The sequence below is a fragment of the Aristolochia californica genome, unplaced genomic scaffold (assembly GCF_029961685.1).
Source record: "Aristolochia californica isolate CCGP_79_NKW_82.1479 unplaced genomic scaffold, dmAriCali1.0.hap1 SCAF_7, whole genome shotgun sequence".
NCBI classification, from domain to species: Eukaryota; Viridiplantae; Streptophyta; class Magnoliopsida; order Piperales; family Aristolochiaceae; genus Aristolochia; species Aristolochia californica.
Window position 1 is genome coordinate 11,925,469 of NW_027182268.1, and position 18,832 is coordinate 11,944,300.

Below are 18,832 nucleotides of genomic sequence, written 5' to 3' on the forward strand. Positions count from 1 at the left end.
CATTGTACTTTCTATATAACATCATACTTTCTATATTTCATTTTAAAATCTATATTTCATCTTACTTTCTATATTTCATTTTACTTTCTATCTTTTATCTTTCATTCTATATTTCATCTTTCTTTCTATATTTCATTTTACTTTTTATATTTCATCTTTCTTTCTATACTTCATGTTACTTTCTATATTTCATCTTTCTTTCTATATTTTATTTTATTTTCTATATTTTGTATTTCATTCTATATTTCATTTTACTTTCTATATTTTAACTTTTATTCAATATTTCATTTTTATTTTTATTTTTCATTTTATTTATATATTAAATTTTACTTTCTATAATTCTTCTTTCTTTTAGTATTTCATTTTACTTTCTATATTTCATCTTTCTTTCTATACTTCATGTTACTTTCTATATTTCATCTTTCTTTCTATATTTCATTTTATTTTCTATATTTCGTACTTCATTCTAAATTTCATTTTACTTTCTATATTTCAAATTTTTCTATATTTCATATTTATTTTTATATTGCTTTTCTTTATATATTAATTTTTTTTTCTACTTTTCTTGTTTCTATCAGAATTTTATTTTACTTCCTACATTTCATCTTTCTTTTTATATTTCATTTTTCTTTCTATTCCATCTGTCTTTAGGTACATCATTTTACTTTTTAAATTTCATCTTTCTATCTATTTTAAATTGTACATTCTATATTTCATCTTTCTTTCTATATTTCATTTTACTTTCTATATTTTATCTTTCTTTCTATATTTCATCTTACTTTCTATATATTATTTTTTTTACAATTTTTTATTTTACTTTCTGTATTTCTATATAGAATGAAAGATAAAATATAGAAAGAAAGATGAAATATAAAAAGTAAAATGAAATATAGAAACAAAGATGAAATATAGAATGAAAGATAGAATATAGAAAGTAAAATGAAATATAGAAAGAAAGATGAAATATAGAAATTAAAATGAAAAATAGAAAGTATGATATTATATAGAAAGTAAAATGAAATATAGAAAGAAGTTGAAATATAGAAAGTAAAATGAAAAATAGAAAGTAAGATGAAATAGAGAAAGTAAAATAAAATATAGAAAGGCAGTTGAAATATTGAAAGTAAGATGAAATAGAGAAAGTAAAATAAAATATAGAAAGGCAGTTGAAATATTGAAAGTAAAATGAAATATTGAAAGAAATGCTTTTGTATTGGCATAATGCCACACCGAACACTTGGAAAGCAAACAAGGACTTATCACCGACGATGGGGCCCAATGAGCACCCGGGTGATTCCTTTTGCCTCCCAGTGTCGGTAGAGTTTGGCTATAAAAAGCCTAATGTAATGTTTAGAAGATATGAATGAAAGAGAGCTTTGCCTACTACCTTGAAAATTCCATGACTTCTGTCTGTTTCCCAATTCCTCTCTAAGTTCTGTTCGTCCCCAATCTCCATTGTAAGTTCTAGCCTTCTTCTTCCTTTATTCCAGTAGTTCGGGGTCTTCCTTAAGGGACCTCCTAAGTTCTTCTTGTTTAACTCTGTAAGGATTTCCTCTAAATTCGGATCCATCCTGAGCATGCTGTAAAAGCATTGTGTAACCCTCTGAGGTTTCACGGTCTTGAGTTCTGGATTTTGCCCAATGTGTCCATAAGTGACTGAAGGGCTTGATGTTTTTCCAGAATGTTGACGGAGCCCGTGGCCAAAGCCAGAAAGCTAGGGAAGCACATACCTCGGCATGTCGTAGGTGTCTGAGACTTGTTGGAAATCTCACAAAGAGTTAAACAAAAGATACTTAGGAGCAACCTTATGGAAGTTTGTTTAACTTTGTTCAATTTCTTTACTATTTCCTGTCTCTTTTCTATGGTTATTCTCTTGATTGTTGTGGGTATTGTTCTGTTTGCTCTTATAATCACTGCTTTCATAGTCTGTTAGTATACTTGTTCAGTTTGCTTAGTCTCCTTCTGCATATCTGGGTATATTAGGCTGAAACACCACTGGGTGAGGGCTACGCCCTGACAGCCACCTCTGCTTCTGCGGAACCACTGTTCCAAAGGACCAAGCGTCGCTCCCGGTTGCTACAACGCCGTCGTACCCTTATATGTTTATTTGGCTTGTTAGCTTTATATTACATCAGATAGCTCGTGTTTTTCTTAGATATTTACCATGTCATTACCTATACCTTGGTCTACTATACAGAATTTTAAGAAAAAACTCTTTGTTTTATTAAGATAGGTACTTTAAGCCATATTTTTATCTTAGGAGTAATAGCCTTAAGATTATTTGAGTACTTTGTTTTCTTTCCAGAACAGATTGTTGAATTATTAGAATCAGATATATTTATCTATTTGTACATAATTATAAAATTAGTAGAAAAATTGTATGATCTTTGTTAGTATTGCTCTTATTATAGTTTTCAGTAATTTAATAATATTTAGTTTTATCTGTTTCATTTTGTCTTTAAATCACTATATTAGGGTATTTGAAACTCCTAAACCTATAATCGTACCTAGAAGACAAATTATCAGAAGAGTTCAACCTAGGCAAAACAATAATAGTACAGATCTGAATAATCCAGATTAAAAAAGAGTACCCCCCTAAAATTTGGTATCAGAGCCATAACATTCTGGATCCTTTTAAAAAGATAGAATATTTAGATTTAAGAATCCCCTCAAAATTTGATTATAAATTTATAGGCTCAAGTTCTATAAAGTGCCATTTTAATAGCGAAGAACATAGTTTACACGGTTCTAATCCACAGTTAAATAGTATTATAGACTTAATAATCAGCTTAGGAACTTCTCTTCAAGCTAAAATAACTGATTTAGATTTCATCTTGACCAAGACGCAAGAAGAAATAAAAGCCCTTAGAACAAGGATAGGAGGTTTAGCTGAAAACTTAGATTATTTAAAAAACAGTAAAAGTACTCAACAAAACATAGATAAAGAAATAGACATAATTACGCAAAAACTAAAGGCTGTAAAGATTGACCAGCCTAAAGCAACTCCTCCTAAAAGACAATGGCAGTTTCACGGAGAAGTGACTCAACAATCTCAGAAGTAGGCAGTTCTTTCAGGAACTTAAATATTCTAGACAGAATCACTGGTAAACGAAGCATAGATCACAGAGACATATAGTTAGATGACATCATAGATGTTGACCAAGATATTACAGTATTTAGCAATAATCAGCTTAATTTACTTAATCCTAGGCAATTATATCGAACAGGGCCTTTAAACTTCCAGACTGGATTGTTTAGACATTATAGAGAACTTCAAGTAAGTTGTGTAGGACAAGACACTGTAAATGTTAATTTAATTGCAGACCACGCCTTTAGGGAAATAAAAAAGATATATTCTTTAATCCATTTAGGATTAATAGTAATAGGAATAAAAGGTTTAGGAAGAAAGCATCTAGGTACCAAAACTCTACTCAGTATCTATGATGATAGATGGGCTGATCCTAAGAAGGCAATGTTAGGAATAACAGAAGTAGATATGAACCAAAATAGAGGAATTTTCTATTGTTCTCCAGATTTTCTTTTAGGATTACAAGATTTTAGAAAATATATAAAGATAGGTATCCAAACCAAAGGGTATGAATCCTTTGTATGTAACAACTTGTTATTATGCATCGGATTTTTAGGAAGATGTACAAGTTCTAGTGCTACAAAGTTTAAAATTAAAATAGATGATGTAGTAAACCTTATAGGTAATAAAGGAATAAAATTATTAAAACCTATAAAATACTCACCTGAAGATTTAGCAGGATTAGACTGGAACCTAAAGTTTAGGGAAGAAAAAGTAATTAGTCCAGAAGAAAGTATCATGTATACAGATACAAGAGGAAATGTAAACATTAGATTTAATAGTTATGAACAGAAAAATACAGACAAAATTGAATCTATTTCTAGTGATAATTATGATTTAGTTAACCTCAAAACAGAAATAGATGCGATAATTTACCCTAAGGAACTAGGATTGCAACTAGGAGAGAGAGAATTACTACATCTAGAAGAAGATTTGATAAAAAATAATAGAATAAGAGCAGAAGAATATTTGTACTATGATAATGAATTCAACATTAGAATAGGCACTATGCCACTAGAACCTACCCTAGAATCACAAGAAGAAATCCTTAGTGTTAAAGACTATATGGAAGCAGAAAGCTCAGTTAACAACCCTACATATACTACTTATCCTACTCCACCACCTAGAGAAGTCTTTAATTCTGGAAATATGCCTAGAATACCTTACACCGAACCAATTAATTTTGATAAAAAAATACATCCCAAAGGAAAACGGAAGGAAACTGAAAGACCTATTACTTTCCAAGATAAGGGAAGGGGAAAGATCCTTAATCTTTCTGCCATGATCCTCAAGAATGGACCACAGTTTTAGACCTATGGAAGAACCAGGTAGTTTCAGATTATATCTAACACTTTTCTTCCCAAGACGTTGAAGAAATGTATAGGTATTTAGAAACATTCCTAGGAGAAAGCGTCAAAGCTCTTTGGGAAAGTTATAAAAGATTTAATCCTGAACAGTTTGGACAATTAATGAGTCTTGGTCCCAATCCTTACAATTTTGTAAATAAGGTTTTCCAACTAGTAACTGGAGACGACCCTAATTTAGGATCCATAGCATTACAGAAAGATGCAGTTATCCATTTAGAACAACTTAGTCTTTATAATTACAAATATGTTAAAAAGTTCTTACAAGATTACTTTTACTATACGTGCATTTCTGGAACTGCATTTAACAAAGATTTAGGAATGAAGCTTTTTAGGAAACTACCAGGAGCCTTAGGAAAAGAAATACTTGAAAAATGGAATTCTGTTTACTCCATAGGACAACGAACCAAATTTATTATGACAATTTTACAAGAAAAATGTACTGATATACATATCCAAAGGCAACTAAAAGGAGATGATTTCGGTTTCTGTAAACAAATTTATACTGCCCAAGCTTATGCCTTAAAAAACTCTAGTCATAAAACCAGAAGACCCAAAAAATTTAGAAAAGGATTTTTTATTAGAAGATCCAAAAGCAGAAAACCTTACCTTAATAAAGATAGACATGTTAGATGATTCAACCCAAAAAGAACCTTCAAAAATAAACTTTCATGTTATATTTGTGGCCAGACTGAACACTTAGCCAATACCTGTCCTAAAAGACAAAACATTAACTTGAAACGATCCACTTTAGTAGAAAATGTTCAACAAGATCTCATTGAGGTAGATGAATACATGTCAGACACAGAATCTATCTATAGTATCGTTAGTCTCCCTACAATTCCAGAAGACTCTTCAGATTCAGACGATGATCTTATTCTTAATTTAGACTTAGATGAACATCTTGATATGATGGAAACCACTACCGAATGCACCCATTCCTGGTTGTGGTTTACTGGCCTAGACAGTAACCCCTGTTTTCAATGCCAATGGTATCCCAGTAAAAAGCAACGAGCAAAATGCTCCCTTTGCTTTACAGAGGCTTGTCTTCCCTGTCTTAAACAGTTAGGTATCACACCAACAGAGCCATCCCAATCAGATAAAATTTACAACACAAAGTTAGAAATTATGGCTAGGAAAATAGATAACTGTGAAGTTGAGATATCCATACTCAAACATAGACTTGATAGTATTGAAAAAGATACGTATGATGGTATTACAGTAGGACTTAGCGAACCAGAAACCTCTTTAGTTTGTAATCAAGACAAATCCTTCTCTAGTATTCTCGTCCGTGCTAAGATTACTTTTCCAGACAAACATTCTATAGTTTTAGATGCTTTAGTAGACTCTGGTTGTACCAAGTGTATCATTCATCGTAGACTTGTCCCTCGAAAATACCTCAAACATACTAGCAAGCAAGTATTCAGCCAGTAAGTAGATGGAACCTTTAATCCCTATACCCAATACTTTGATGACGGTAAAATATAGTTCTTCACAAACTGCTCTACATTTTCTAGTTCTTATCCCTTACCTCTCACATGGGTCCGTGACCTTAAACTTAAGGTAGATTTTATTTTAGGCCTTAATTTCATTCTTCATAACAATGGTTCTCTCACCATCTCTCGCGATTACCTCCAGTTTCACAAAAATTCCAGTACTGTCCCTGTCCAGACCCACTACTCTCCCACTCTTTCCTCTTCAGCGGAGCATGGTGGCTCCAGTAGTAGCCCTAATAATAGTAGTAGTTGCCAGTGTACCATTTTAGGAAGCTATAAAAAGACAACTAATCAAGCCAGCATACAAGCTTTAGAACAACAATTAGAAAATAACTTAGTAAAATTAGACAATAAACTCCTTTGCTATGAAGACCTAGTTGAAGTCCCTGTACAGAAATCCCAAACTTTTGAAGAAGAAGTACAGTAAACTGGATTAATCCAAGTACATACACAGAAAGAACCTTTTATAGAACCTATCCCTAGTCCTCAAGAATACCCAGAAGAAATTATGGAAGAAAATGAAGACTTTGATGACTGGATAGAAAGAATGATAGATTTAGATTACTCTTTTCTAGATACAGAAAAATTATATCTAGAAATTATTAACATTCACCATAAAGATAAACAACATTTACAACAGATTATAGACAAACTAGATCAATTAGAATATTTCGGAGAAAACCCACTTAAACATTGGGAAAATAATCACATTCAATGTAGACTAGAGCTATTAAATCCTAGTTATATAGTTAAAACAGCGAACATAGAAGCCACAAATCTAGACAAAGAAGATTTCAAAATGCATATTGATGAATTATTAAAACTAGGCATAATAAGAAAATCCATTAGCCCACACAGATCAGCAGCCTTTATAGTTAGAAAACATAGTGAGCAAAAAAGAGAAAAATCCAGAATGGTAATAAATTATAAAAGATTAAATGATAATACAATTACAGATAGTTACAATATTCCAGATAAGACCCAACTCATTAATAAAATACAAGATAAAAAGATTTTTAGTAAGTTTGATTGTAAGTCAGGATTTTGGCAGATTAAGATGCATCCAGATAGCATAGAATGGACAACATTCACATGTCCAGAAGGGCATTTTGAATGGCTTGTAATGCCATTCGGATTAAAAAATGCACCAGTTGTCTTTCAGAGAAAGATGGATAATATTTTTAAGAAGTATGATAATTTTGTTCTAGTTTATATTGATGATATTTTAGTCTTTAGTAAAACTATAGAAGATCACATAGGACACTTGCAATTAGTTTTAGCAACCTTTATGCAGGAAGGCCTTATCATCAGTAAATCAAAAATAGAACTTTTTAAAGAATATATAAAGTTTCTAGGCGTTAATATAGGACAAGGCAAAATCGAATTACAAGACCATATTTCAAAGAAAATCTTAGAAATGCCTGATGATTTGTCAGATACCAAACAATTACAAAGATTCTTAGGTTTAGTCAACTATGCCAGACCTTTTTTAAAGGACATAGGAAAATTAATGGGCCCAGTATATGCAAAAACGTCTCCTAATGGGCAAAAGTTTTTTAATCAAGAAGATAGAAATTTAGTTAAAAAAGTCAAAGAAAAAGTTAAAACTTTATCCCAACTACAGATGCCTCTAGACTCTAACTATATTATTATAGAAACTGACGGAAGTAATTTAGGATGGGGAGGTGTCCTAATAGCCAAACCACACCAATATAGTAACAAAGAGGAAGAAAGAATTTGTAGCTATGCAAGTGGAAAATTTAAAGAAAAAGGTAATATGAGCAGTATTGATTCTGAAATTTTAGCTGTTATCTACTCTCTAGAAGCTTTTAGGTTGTTTATTATTAATAAAAAAGAATTTACACTAAGAACTGATTGTGAAGCCATAGTAAAGTATTTTCAAAAAAGTAAAGAAAATAAAATCAATAGAAGACGATGGTTAAACTTAGTTGATGTTATTACTGGTAATGGTTATAAGATAGTTTTCGAATATATCAAAGGTAAAAATAATAGTCTTGCAGATACTTTGAGTAGAAGATTTTTTGATACCAAAATTGTTTCTTGACAGATGGATTTTCCTGACCATTCTATCAGACCTTCTTCCTCCAGATTTAACAATTATGGACAAGAATTTTTATGTTTTGGTAATCAGAAGTTAGTAGTTTTCCCAAAATCTAATATTACTTTCAAAACCTTACCAAGCGTGTCTGTTACAAAAGAAGAACAATGTCTTTTAGATAATTTATGGTTAGCTTATCAAAGAGTTCCCAAAGACCAAAAGTATTTTTTAGCGAGTCTTAACGGTCTTTCAGAATATTTTACCCAGAAAAAGAAGAGTTTCAATTTCTATGTCGTTTTCCAAGGTCATACTCCAGGAGTCTTTCATTCCTGGACAGAAGTCGTAGAAAGCATTCAAAATTTCCAAAGACCAGTTTACAAAGGCTTCAATAATCTTCAGGAAGCTCTTGAAGCAGCCAAGTTGACCATAGGAACTAATTACTATATTGCTCCTTCGTTAAGACATATGAGAGAAGACCAGGTGTCTTATGGAATAGCCAAAGACACTAAGAAAATTATATTATGTGATCATTGTGATACACTTACAAAGACTATTCAAAGACTTAATGAGAAGAGAAGGTTGTTAGAAAAAAAGAATTTATTGCAGAAAGAATACATCAAGACATTGGAAGAAGAAAATAGGATACTCAGAGCAAAGGCAACAGGTACTTTCTGTACCCAGACCCCTACTAGTGAAGGGTTTTCACTAGCTAGTCCGGCTCAAACGGCAGCCGGTAAAGACACATCAAGTCCGTTGATGGCTGGGCATTTGCCAAAAATGCCACAAGAAAAAGATAAAGAAAAGATGACTACTACTCCAGACAAAGACGATATCAAAAAGATGATGGACGAATATTTCAGAGAATATCTTAAAGATCAAGGCTACGAGAAAAAGGATTCAGACTCATCATCTAGTAAGACAGGGTCCACCGGTACTCAGACCCTTCAATGCTTTTCACAAGATGAAGACGAAGATTATGATTACGACTCTGAAGCCATCCAGAACCTTATCACTTTGGATGGAAAGTAAAGAAAAGACAAGACCATCCAGAACCTTGTCTCTTTGGATGTAAAGATAAGATTGGCTAGAAAAGACTAAAGTAAAGATAAGATAAGATGCTCTTAGAAAAGAGACAGGCTAAAAAAAAAAACGATAGAGAGAAAGTAAAATATAGAAAGTAAAATGAAATTTAGAAAGAAAGATGAAATATAGAAAGTAAAATAAAATATAGAAAGAAGGTTAAAATAAAGAAAAGTAAAATGAAATATAGAATGAAATATGAAATATAGAAAGTAAAATGAAATATCTAAAGAAAGATGAAATATAGAAAGTAAAATGTAATATAGAAAGAAAGAAGAAATAGAAATAAAATAAAATGAAATATTGAAAGAAAAAGGAAAAATGGAAAGAAAGATAAAATATAGAAAGAAAGTTGAATTATAGAGAGTAAAATGAAATGTAGAAAGAAGATGAAATATAGAAAGTAAAATGAAAAATAGAAGGTAAGATGAAAAATAGAAAGTAAGATGAAATATAGAAAGTGAGATGAAATATAGAAAGTAAAATAAAATAAAGAAAGAAGGATGAAATATAGAAACTAAAATGAAATACAGAAAAAAATGATGAAGTATAGAAAGTAAAGTAAAATATAGAATGTAAAATGAAATATAGTAAGAGAAACAATATATAGAAAGTAACATGAAATAAAGAAAGAAAGATGAAATATAGAAAGAAAGATGAAATATAGAAAGTGAAATGAAATATAGAAAGAAAGATGAAATATAGAAAGTAAAATGAAATATAGAAAGAACGATGAAATAAAAAAAGTAAAATGAAATTTATAAAGAAAGATGAAATATAGAAAGTAAAATAAAATATAGTAAAAAAAATGATGTATAGAAAGTAAAATGAATTAAAGAAAGAAAGGTGAAAAATAGAAAGTAAAATGAAATATAGAAAGAAGGTAAAATAAAGAAAGTAAAATGAAATATAGAAAGAAATATGATACATAGAAAGTAAAAAGAAAAATATAAAGAAAGATGAAATATAGAAAGTAAAATGTAATATTGAAAGAAAGATGAAATAAAAAAATGAAATATTGAAAGAAAAAGGAAATATGGAAAGAAAGATGAAATATAGAAAGAAAGATGAATTATAGAAAGGAAAATGAAATATAGAAAGTAAAATGAAAAATAGAAAGTAAGATGAAAAATAGAAATAAAATAAAATATTAAAAGAAAGATGAAATATAGAAAGTAAAATGAAATACAGAAATAAAGATTAAATATAGAAAGTAAAATGAAATTTAGAAAGAAAGATGAAATATAGAAAGTAAAATAAAATATAGAAAGAAGGTTAAAATAAAGAAAAGTAAAATGAAATATAGAATGAAATATGAAATATAGAAAGTAAAATGAAATATCTAAAGAAAGATGAAATATAGAAAGTAAAATGTAATATAGAAAGAAAGAAGAAATAAAAATAAAATAAAATGAAATATTGAAAGAAAAAGGAAAAATGGAAAGAAAGATAAAATATAGAAAGAAAGTTGAATTATAGAGAGTAAAATGAAATGTAGAAAGAAAGATGAAATATAGAAATTAAAATAAAATATAGAAAGAAGGTTAAAATAAAGAAAAGTAAAATGAAATATAGAATGAAATATGAAATATAGAAAGTAAAATGAAATATCTAAAGAAAGATGAAATATAGAAAGTAAAATGTAATATAGAAAGAAAGAAGAAATAAAAATAAAATAAAATGAAATATTGAAAAAAAAAGGAAAAATGTAAAGAAAGATAAAATATAGAAAGAAAGTTGAATTATAGAAAGTAAAATGAAATGTCGAAAGAAGATGAAATATAGAAAGTAAAATGAAAAATAGAAGGTAAGATGAAAAATAGAAAGTAAGATGAAATATAGAAAGTGAGATGAAATATAGAAAGTAAAATATAATAAAGAAAAAAGGATGAAATATAGAAAGTAAAATGAAATATAGTAAGAGAAACGATATATAGAAAGTAACATGAAATAAAGAAAGAAAGATGAAATATAGAAACTAAAATAAAAAATAGAAAGAAAGATGAAATATAGAAAGTGAAATGAAATATAGAAAGAAAGATGAAATATAGAAAGTAAAATGAAATATAGAAAGAAAGATGCAATATAAAAAGTAAAATGAAATTTATAAAGAAAGAGGAAATATAGAAAGTAAAATAAAATATAGTAAAAAAATGATGTATAGAAAGTAAAATGAATTAAAGAAAGAAAGGAGAAAAATAGAAAGTAAAATGAAATATAGAAAAAAATATGACACATAGAAAGTAAAAAGAAATATATAAAGAAAGTTGAAATATAGAAAGTAAAATGTAATATAGAAAGAAAGATGAAATAAAAAAAATGAAATGTTGAAAGAAAAAGGAAATATGGAAAGAAAGATGAATTATAGAAAGGAAAATGAATTATAAAAAGAAGTTGAAATATAGAAAGTAAAATGAAAAATAGAAAGTAAGATGAAAAATAGAAATAAAATAAAATATTAAAAGAAAGATGAAATATAGAAAGTAAAATGAAATACAGACATAAAGATTAAATATAGAAAGTAAAATGAAATTTAGAAAGAAAGATGAAATATAGAAAGTAAAATAAAATACAGAAAGAAGGTTAAAATAAAGAAAAGTAAAATAAAATATAGAATGAAATATGAAATATAGAAAGTAAAATGAAATATCTAAAGAAAGATGAAATATAGAAAGTAAAATGTAATATAGAAAGAAAGAAGAAATAAAAATAAAATAAAATGAAATATTGAAAGAAAAAGGAAAAATGGAAAGAAAGATAAAATATAGAAAGAAAGTTGAATTATAGAGAGTAAAATGAAATGTAGAAAGCAGATGAAATATAGAAAGTAAAATGAAAAATAGAAGGTAAGATGAAAAATAGAAAGTAAGATGAAATATAGAAAGTGAGACGAAATATAGAAAGTAAAATAAAATAAAGAAAGAAGGATGAAATATAGAAACTAAAATGAAATACAGAAAAAAATGATGAAGTATAGAAAGTAAAGTAAAATATAGAATGTAAAATGAAATATAGTAAGAGAAACAATATATAGAAAGTAACATGAAATAAAGAAAGAAAGATGAAATATAGAAACTAAAATGAAATATAGAAAGAAAGATGAAATATAGAAAGTGAAATGAAATATAGAAAGAAAGACGAAATATAGAAAGTAAAATTAAATATAGAAAGAAAGATGAAATATAAAAAGTAAAATAAAATTTATAAAGAAAGATGAAACATAGAAAGTAAAATAAAATATAGTAAAAAAAATGATGTATAGAAAGTAAAATGAATTAAAGAAAGAAAGGTGAAAAATAGAAAGTAAAATGAAATATAGAAAGAAGGTAAAATAAAGAAAGTAAAATGAAATATAGAAAGAAATATGATACATAGAAAGTAAAAAGAAATATATAAATAAAGATGAAATATAGAAAGTAAAATGTAATATTGAAAGAAAGATGAAATAAAAAAAATGAAATATTGAAAGAAAAAGGAAATATGGAAAGAAAGATGAAATATAGAAAGAAAGATGAATTATAGAAAGGAAAATGAAATATAGAAAGTAAAATGAAAAATAGAAAGTAAGATGAAAAATAGAAATAAAATAAAATATTAAAAGACAGATAAAATATAGAAAGTAAAATGAAATACAGAAATAAAGATTAAATATAGAAAGTAAAATAAAATTTAGAAAGAAAGATGAAATATAGAAAGTAAAATAAAATATAGAAAGAAGGTTAAAATAAAGAAAAGTAAAATGAAATATAGAAAGTAAAATGAAATATCTAAAGAAAGATGAAATATAGAAAGTAAAATGTAATATAGAAAGAAAGAAGAAATAAAAATAAAATAAAATGAAATATTGAAAGAAAAAGGAAAAATGGAAAGAAAGATAAAATATAGAAAGAAAGTTGAATTATAGAGAGTAAAATGAAATGTAGAAAGAAAGATGAAATATAGAAAGTAAAATAAAATATAGAAAGAAGGTTAAAATAAAGAAAAGTAAAATGAAATATAGAATGAAATATGAAATATAGAAAGTAAAATGAAATATCTAAAGAAAGATGAAATATAGAAAGTAAAATGTAATATAGAAAGAAAGAAGAAATAAAAATAAAATAAAATGAAATATTGAAAGAAAAAGGAAAAATGGAAAGAAAGATAAAATATAGAAAGAAAGTTGAATTATAGAAAGTAAAATGAAATGTCGAAAAAAGATGAAAAATAGAAAGTAAGATGAAATATAGAAAGTGAGATGAAATATAGAAAGTAAAATAAAATAAAGAAAGAAGGATGAAATATAGAAACTAAAATGAAATACAGAAAAAAATGATGAAGTATAGAAAGTAAAGTAAAATATAAAATGTAAAATGAAATATAGTAAGAGAAACAATATATAGAAAGTAACATGAAATAAAGAAAGAAAGATGAAATATAGAAAATAAAATGAAATATAGAAAGAAAGATGAAATATAGAAAGTGAAATGAAATATAGAAAGAAAGACGAAATATAGAAAGTAAAATTAAATATAGAAAGAAAGATGAAATATAAAAAGTAAAATGAAATTTATAAAGAAAGATGAAATATAGAAAGTAAAATAAAATATAGTAAAAAATATGATGTATAGAAAGTAAAATGAATTAAAGAAAGAAAGTTGAAAAATAGAAAGTAAAATGAAATATAGAAAGAAGGTAAAATAAAGAAAGTAAAATGAAATATAGAAAGAAATATGATACATAGAAAGTAAAAAGAAATATATAAATAAAGATGAAATATAGAAAGTAAAATGTAATATTGAAAGAAAGATGAAATAAAAAAAATGAAATATTGAAAGAAAAAGGAAATATGGAAAGAAAGATGAAATATAGAAAGAAAGATGAATTATAGAAAGGAAAATGAAATATAGAAAGTAAAATGAAAAATAGAAAGTAAGATGAAAAATAGAAATAAAATAAAATATTAAAAGAAAGATGAAATATAGAAAGTAAAATGAAATACAGAAATAAAGATTAAATATAGAAAGTAAAATAAAATTTAGAAAGAAAGATGAAATATAGAAAGTAAAATAAAATATAGAAAGAAGGTTAAAATAAAGAAAAGTAAAATGAAATATAGAAAGTAAAATGAAATATCTAAAGAAAGATGAAATATAGAAAGTAAAATGTAATATAGAAAGAAAGAAGAAATAAAAATAAAATAAAATGAAATATTGAAAGAAAAAGGAAAAATGGAAAGAAAGATAAAATATAGAAAGAAAGTTGAATTATAGAGAGTAAAATGAAATGTAGAAAGAAAGATGAAATATAGAAAGTAAAATAAAATATAGAAAGAAGGTTAAAATAAAGAAAAGTAAAATGAAATATAGAATGAAATATGAAATGTAGAAAGTAAAATGAAATATCTAAAGAAAGATGAAATATAGAAAGTAAAATGTAATATAGAAAGAAAGAAGAAATAAAAATAAAATAAAATGAAATATTGAAAGAAAAAGGAAAAATGGAAAGAAAGATAAAATATAGAAAGAAAGTTGAATTATAGAAAGTAAAATGAAATGTCGAAAGAAGATGAAATATAGAAAGTAAAATGAAAAATAGAAGGTAAGATGAAAAATAGAAAGTAAGATGAAATATAGAAAGTGAGATGAAATAAAGAAAGTAAAATAAAATAAAGAAAGAAGGATGAAATATAGAAAGTAAAATGAAATACAGAAAGTAAAGTAAAATATAGAAAGTAAAATGAAATATAGTAAGAGAAACGATATATAGAAAGTAACATGAAATAAAGAAAGAAAGATGAAATATAGAAACTAAAATGAAATATAGAAATATAGATGAAATATAGAAAGTGAAATGAAATATAGAAATATAGATGAAATATAGAAAGTGAAATGAAATATAGAAAGAAAGATGAAATATAGAAAGTAAAATGAAATATAGAAAGAAAGATGCAATATAAAAAGTAAAATAAAATTTATAAAGAAATATGAAATATAGAAAGTAAAATAAAATATAGTAAAAAAAATGATGTATAGAAAGTAAAATGAATTAAAGAAAGAAAGGAGAAATATAGAAAGTAAAATAAAATATAGAAAAAAATATGACACATAGAAAGTAAAAAGAAATATATAAAGAAAGTTGAAATATAGAAAGTAAAATGTAAAATAGAAAGAAAGATGAAATAAAAAAAATGAAATATTGAAAGAAAAAGGAAATATGGAAAGAAAGATGAATTATAGAAAGGAAAATGAATTATAGAAAGAAGTTGAAATATAGAAAGTAAAATGAAAAATAGAAAGTAAGTTGAAAAATAGAAATAAAATAAAATATTAAAAGAAAGATGAAATATAAAAAGTAAAATGAAATACAGAAATAAAGATTAAATATAGAAAGTAAAATGAAATTAAGAAAGAAAGATGAAATATAGAAAGTAAAATAAAATATAGAAAGAGGGTTAAAATAAAGAAAATTAAAATGAAATATAGAGTGAAATATGAAATATAGAAAGTAAAATGAAATATCTAAAGAAAGATGAAATATAGAAAGTAAAATGTAATATAGAAAGAAAGAAGAAATAAAAATAAAATAAAATGAAATATTGAAAGAAAAAGGAAAAAATGGAAAGAAAGATAAAAAATAGAAAGAAAGTTGAATTATAGAGAGTAAAATGAAATGTAGAAAGAAGATGAAATATAGAAAGTAAAATGAAAAATAGAAAGTAAGATGAAAAATAGAAAGTAAGATGAAATATAGAAAGTGAGAAGAAATATAGAAAGTAAAATAAAATAAAGAAAGAAGGATGAAATATAGAAACTAAAATGAAATACAGAAAAAAATGATGAAGTATAGAAAGTAAAGTAAAATATAGAATGTAAAATAAAATATAGTAAGAGAAACAATATATAGAAAGTAACATGAAATAAAGAAAGAAAGATGAAATATAGAAACTAAAATGAAATATAGAAAGAAAGATGAAATATAGAAAGTGAAATGAAATATAGAAAGAAAGACGAAATATAGAAAGTAAAATTAAATATAGAAAGAAAGATGAAATATAAAAAGTAAAATGAAATTTATAAAGAAAGATGAAATATAGAAAGTAAAATAAAATATAGTAAAAAAAATGATGTATAGAAAGTAAAATGAATTAAAGAAAGAAAGGTGAAAAATAGAAAGTAAAATGAAATATAGAAAGAAGGTAAAATAAATAAAGTAAAATGAAATATAGAAAGAAATATGATACATAGAAAGTAAAAAGAAATATATAAAGAAAGATGAAATATAGAAAGTAAAATGTAATATTGAAAGAAAGATGAAATAAAAAAAATGAAATATTGAAAGAAAAAGGAAATATGGAAAGAACGATGAATTATAGAAACAAAGATGAATTATAGAAAGGAAAATGAAATATAGAAAGTAAAATGAAAAATAGAAAGTAAGATGAAAAATAGAAATAAAATAAAATATTAAAAGAAAGATGAAATATAGAAAGTAAAATGAAATACATAAATAAAGATTAAATATAGAAAGTAAAATGAAATTTAGAAAGAAAGGATGAAATTTAGAAAGTAAAATAAAATATAGAAAGAAGGTTAAAATAAAGAAAAGTAAAATGAAATATAGAATGAAATATGAAATATAGAAGTAAAATGAAATATCTAAAGAAAGATGAAATATAGAAAGTAAAATGTAATATAGAAAAAAAGAAGCAATAAAAATAAAATAAAATGAAATATTGAAAGAAAAAGGAAAAATGGAAAGAAAGACAAAATATAGAAAGAAAGTTGAATTATAGAAAGTAAAATGAAATTTCGAAAGAAGATGAAATAAAGAAGGAAAATGAAAAATAGAAGGTAAGATGAAAAATTGAAAGTAAGATGAAATATAGAAAGTGAGATGAAATATAGAAAGTAAAATAAAATAAAGAAAGAAGGATGAAATATAGAAAGTAAAATGAAATACAGAAAGTAAAGTAAAATATAGAAAGGAAAATGAAATATAGTAAGAGAAACGATATATAGAAAGTAACATGAAATAAAGAAAGAAAGATGAAATATAGAAACTAAAATGAAATATAGAAAGAAAGATGAAATATAGAAAGTGAAATGAAATATAGAAAGAAAGATGAAATATAGAAAGTAAAATGAAATATAGAAAGAAAGATGCAATATAAAAAGTAAAATGAAATTTATAAAGAAAGATGAAATATAGAAAGTAAAATAAAATATAGTAAAAAAATGGATGTATAGAAAGTAAAATGAATTAAAGAAAGAAAGGAGAAAAATAGAAAGTAAAATGAAATATAGAAAGAAGGTTAAAATAAAGAAAGTAAAATGAAATATAGAAAAAAATATGACACATAGAAAGTAAAAAGAAATATATAAAGAAAGTTGAAATATAGAAAGTAAAATGTAATATAGAAAGAAAGATGAAATAAAAAAATGAAATATTGAAAGAAAAAGGAAATATGGAAAGAAAGATGAATTATAGAAAGGAAAATGAATTATAGAAAGAAGTTGAAATATAGAAAGTAAAATGAAAAATAGAAAGTAAGTTAAAAAATAGAAATAAAATAAAATATTAAAAGAAAGATGAAATATAGAAAGTAAAATGAAATACAGAAATAAAGATTAAATATAGAAAGTAAAATGAAATTTAGAAAGAAAGATGAAATATAGAAAGTAAAATAAAATATAGAAAGAAGGTTAAAATAAAGAAAAGTAAAATGAAATATAGAATGAAATATGAAATATAGAAAGTAAAATGAAATATCTAAAGAAAGATGAAATATAGAAAGTAAAATGTAATATAGAAAGAAAGAAGAAAGAAAAAAAAATGAAATATTGAAAGAAAAAGGAAAAATGCAAAGAAAGATAAAATATAGAAAGAAAGTTGAATTATAGAAAGTAAAATGAAATGTAGAAAGAAGATGAAATATAGAAAGTAAAATGAAAAATAGAAGGTAAGATGAAAAATAGAAAGTAAGATGAAATATAGAAAGTGAGATGAAATATAGAAAGTAAAATAAAATAAAGAAAGAAAGAAGAAATATAGAAAGTAAAATAAAATAAAGAAAAAAAGAAGAAATATAGAAAGTAAAATGAAATACAGAAATAATGATGAAGTATAGAAAGTAAAATAAAATATAGAATGTAAAATGAAATATAGTAAGAAAAATGATATATAGAAAGTAACATGAAATAAAGAAAGAAATATGAAATATAGAAACTAAAATGAAATATAGAAAGAAAGATGAAATATAGAAAGTAAAATGAAATATAGAAAGAAAGATGAAGTATAGAAAGTAAAATGAAATAAAGAAAGAAAGATGAAATATAGAAAGTAAAATGAAATATAGAAAGAAAGATGAAATATAAAAAGCAAAATGAACTTTATAAAGAAAAATGAAATATAGAAAGTAAAATAAAATATAGTAAAAAAAATGATGTATAGAAAGTAACATGAATTAAAGAAAGAAAGGTGAAAAATATAGAAAGAAGGTTAAAATAAAGAAAGTAAAATGAAATATAGAAAGAAGGTTAAAATAAAGAAAGTAAAATAAAATATAGGGAGAAATATGATACATAGAAAGTAAAAAGAAATATATAAAGAAAGATGAAATATAGAAAGTAAAATGCAATATAGAAAGAAAGATGAAATAAAAAAATGAAATATTGAAAGAAAACTGAAATATGGGAAGAAAGATGAATGATAGAAAGAAAGATGAATTATAGAAAGGAAAATGAAATATAGAAAGAAGTTGAAA